General features: G+C 57.4%; 1 long non-coding RNA gene across 1 annotated transcript in view; it reads right to left on the bottom strand.

Moving 5' to 3' along the window:
- The window catches only part of LOC144954367 (uncharacterized), a 7,811-nt gene extending 5,737 nt beyond the window's left edge, over positions 1-2,074 (bottom strand). The window contains exon 1 of the long non-coding RNA XR_013641167.1: positions 2,063-2,074. This is a non-coding gene — a long non-coding RNA (uncharacterized LOC144954367). The remainder of the gene's footprint in view (positions 1-2,062) is intronic.
- Between the last annotated feature and the right edge of the window lie 2,039 nt (positions 2,075-4,113).

Here is a 4,113-nt window from a genome sequence, read left to right on the forward strand (position 1 = left end):
AGTGGGTGGGTGGGTCGGTGAGTGGGCGAGTGAGTGGGTGGGTGAGTGACTAGGTGAGTAGGTGAGTGACGAGGTGAGTAGGCGAGTGGTGGGTGAGTGGGTGGGTGAGTAGGTGAGTGGGTGGGTGAGTAGGTGAGTGGGTGGGTCAGTGAGTGGGTGGGTGAGTGGTTGGATGGGTATGTGAGTGAGTGGGTGAGTGGGTGAGTGAGTGAATAGGTGAGTGGGCGAGTGGTGGGTGAGTGACTAGGTGAGTAGGTGAGTGGTGGGTGAGTGGGTGGGTGAGTAGGTGAGTGGGTGGGTGAGTAGGTGAGTGGGTGGGTGAGTGACTAGGTGAGTGGGTGGGTGAGTAGGTGAGTGTGTGGGTGAGTAGGTGAGTGGGTGGGTGAGTGACTAGGTGAGTAGGTGAGTAGGTGAGTAGGTGATTGGGTGGGTAAGTGGGTGAGTGAGTGAATAGGTGAGTAGGTGACTAGGTGAGTAGATGAGTGGGTGAGTAGGTGAGTGGGTGGGTGAGTGACTAGGTGAGTAGGTGACTAGGTGAGTAGGTGAGTGAGTAGGCGAGTGGTGGGTGAGTGGGTGGGTGAGTAGGTGAGTGGGTGGGTGAGTAGGTGAGTGGGTGGGTCAGTGAGTGGGTGGGTGAGTGGTTGGATGGGTATGTGAGTGAGTGGGTGAGTGGGTGAGTGAGTGAATAGGTGAGTGGGCGAGTGGTGGGTGAGTGACTAGGTGAGTAGGTGAGTCGTGGGTGAGTGGGTGGGTGAGTAGGTGAGTGGGTGGGTGAGTAGGTGAGTGGGTGAGTGAGTTGTTTGTGAGGGGGTGGGTCGGTGAGTGGGTGGGTGAGTGGATGGATGGGTAGGTGAGTGAGTGGGTGAGTGAATGAGTGAATAGGTGAGTGGGTAGGTGAGTGAGTGGGTGAGTGGGTGAGTGAATAGGTGAGTGGGTGGGTGAGTAGGTGAGTGGGTGGGTGAGTGACTAGGTGAGTGGGTGGGTGAGTAGGTGAGTGTGTGGGTGAGTAGGTGAGTGGGTGGGTGAGTGACTAGGTGAGTAGGTGAGTAGGTGAGTAGGTGATTGGGTGGGTAAGTGGGTGAGTGAGTGAATAGGTGAGTAGGTGACTAGGTGAGTAGATGAGTGGGTGAGTAGGTGAGTGGGTGGGTGAGTGACTAGGTGAGTAGGTGACTAGGTGAGTAGGTGGGTGAGTGGGTGAGTGACTAGGTAAGTGGGTAGGTGAGTGGGTGGGTGGGTGACTAGGTGAGTAGGTGAGTGACTAGGTGAGTAGGTGAGTGACTAGGTGAGTGGGTGAGTGACTAGGAGAGTAGGTGAGTGTGTGGGTAAGTAGGTGAGTGGGTGGGTGAGTGACTAGGTGAGTAGGTGACTAGGTGGGTGAGTGGGTGAGTGACTAGGTAAGTGGGTAGGTGAGTGGGTGGGTGGGTGAGTAGGTGAGTGTGTGGGTGAGTAGGTGAGTGGGTGGGTGAGTGACTAGGTGAGTAGGTGACTAGGTGACTAGGTGAGTAGGTGGGTGAGTGGGTGAGTGACTAGGTAAGTGGGTAGGTGAGTGGGTGGGTGGGTGGGTGAGTAGGTGAGTGTGTGGGTGAGTAGGTGAGTGTGTGAGTGACTAGGTGAGTGACTAGGTGAGTGGGTGAGTGATTAGGTGAGTGTGTGGGTGAGTGGGTGGGTGGGTGAGTGAGTGGGTGAGTGGGTGGGTGAGTGGGTGAGTGGGTGGGTGAGTGATTAGGTGAGTGTGTGGGTGAGTGGGTGGGTGGGTGAGTGGGTGAGTGAGTAGGTGAGTGTGTGGGTGAGTGACTAGGTGAGAAGGTGAGTGTGTGGGTGAGTGGGTGGGTGAGTAGGTGAGTGACTAGGTGAGTGACTAGGTGAGAAGGTGATTGGTGGGTGACTTGGTGAGTGGGTGAGTAGATGAGTAGGTGAGTGGGTGGGTGAGTGACTAAGTGAGTAGGTGAGTGACTAGGTGAGTGAGTAGGTGTGTAGATGAGTGGGTGGGTGAGTAGGTGAGTGTGTGGGTGAGTAGGTGAGTGTGTGGGTGAGTAGGTAAGTGGGTGAGTGAGTGACGTACACTTGGTGGTTATGCTCTGTCCTGCAGCTTGGCTTTTGTGTCTGCCATTGAACGCCATCACCTGGACAAAGACGCGGACACAGGTAAAGCTCCCCCAGGTAGCCTCTAGCAGGGCTGTAGGGGCAAGTGCTGTTAGTAGCGAGTAGCATCAGCAGTGTCTATGTACTACACACACACCACACACAGACAAAGCTACCCCAGGTAGCCTCTAGCAGGGCTGTAGGGGCAAGTGCTGTTAGTAGCAGCAGTGTCTATGTACTACACACACCACACACAGACAAAGCTCCCCCAGGTAGCCTCTAGCAGGGCTGTAGGGGCAAGTGCTGCTAGTAGCAGCAGTGTCTATGTACTACACACACCACACGCAGACAAAGCTCCCCCAGGTAGCCTCTAGCAGGGCTGTAGGGTCAAGTGCTGTTAGTAGCAGCAGTGTCTATGTACTACGCACACCACACACAGACAAAGATCCCCCAGGTAGCCTCTAGCAGGGCTGTAGGGTCAAGTGCTGTTAGTAGCAGCAGTGTCTATGTACTACGCACACCACACGCAGACAAAGCTCCCCCAGGTAGCCTCTAGCAGGGCTGTAGGGGCAAGTGCTGTTAGTAGCGAGTATCAGGGACGTCACAGCTGCCATATTGGGCGGCCATGTTGCACGAGGTCTCTTAGTGGCGGCCATGTTGCATGGGTGGGGGGTACGTCACAGCTGCCATATTGGGTGGCCATATTGGGCGGCCATGTTGCATGAGGGCCCTTCGTAGCGGCCATGTTGCATGGGGGTGAGGGGGGCACGTCACCGAGGCCATATTGGGCGGCCATGTTGCACGAGGTCTCTTAGTGGCGGCCATGTTGCATGGAGGGGGGGGGTACGTCACAGCGGCCATGTTACATGAGGGCCCTTCGTAGCGGCCATGTTGCATGGGGGGTGGGGAGGGGCACGTCATGGAGGCCATGCTGGATGGCCATGTTGCATGAGGGCCCTTCGTAGTGGCCATATTGCATGAGGGCCCTTCGTAGTGGCCATATTGCATGGGGGGTGGGGGGCACATCACGGAGGCCATGCTGGACGGCCATGTTGCATGAGGGCCCTTAGTGGCGGCCATGTTGCATGGGGGGTACATCACAGCTGCCATATTGGGCGGCCATGTTGCACGAGGGCCCTTCGTAGCGGCCATGTTGCATGGGGGGTGGGGGGCACATCATGGAGGCCATGCTGGACGGCCATGTTGCATGAGGGCCCTTCGTAGTGGCCATGTTGCATAAGGGTGGGGACGAGACGTCACAGCGGCCATGTTGCACAGGGGGGTGAGACGTCACAGCGGCCATGTTGCACAGGGGGGTGAGACGGCACAGCGGCCATGTTGCACAGGGGAGAGACGTCACAGCGGCCATGTTGCGCAGGGAAACTTCAAACTGATTGTGTGATGTCAAAGGAGATCAAATGAAGTTTGCCGCTAGAGCGCCCCCACCTGCACGTGGTAGTGGGTGAGGAAGGAGAGGTCTGGGTACGTGACGTCACGATGGCTCTCGTTCTTCTGCACGACCAGGTCGTCCCCGGCCCAGAGGGTCACCAGGTAATTCTTGAGCACCCCGCGGGGGTCCGCCGGCTTGTCCCACGTGACCCTCACGGCGTTGTGCTGCACCAGGTGCAGGTTCAGGGCCCGGGGCTCTGTGGGCACTGAGGGGAGGGAGGGGAGAGGGGTTACGGTGGGGGGGTCATGGAAGGACATTGATCCTGTGACCTGGTCTCAACACTCTGACCCTGAGACCCGGTCTCAACTTTTGACCCTGACCCTTAGACCCTGACTCTGAGACCCAGTCTCACATCTAGACCCTGACCCTGAGACCCTGACTCTGAGACCCTGACCCTGAGACCCTGACCCTTAGACTCTGACCATTAGACTCTGACTCTGAGACCCTGACCCTGAGACCCTGACTCTGAGACCCTGACCCTGAAACCCTGACTCTGAGACCCTGACCCTGAGACCCTGACCCTTAGACTCTGACTCTGAGACCTTGACTCTGAGACCCTGACCCTGAGACCCTGACCCTTA

Source organism: Lampetra fluviatilis, unplaced genomic scaffold, assembly GCF_964198595.1.
Source record: "Lampetra fluviatilis unplaced genomic scaffold, kcLamFluv1.1 SCAFFOLD_349, whole genome shotgun sequence".
NCBI classification, from domain to species: Eukaryota; Metazoa; Chordata; class Hyperoartia; order Petromyzontiformes; family Petromyzontidae; genus Lampetra; species Lampetra fluviatilis.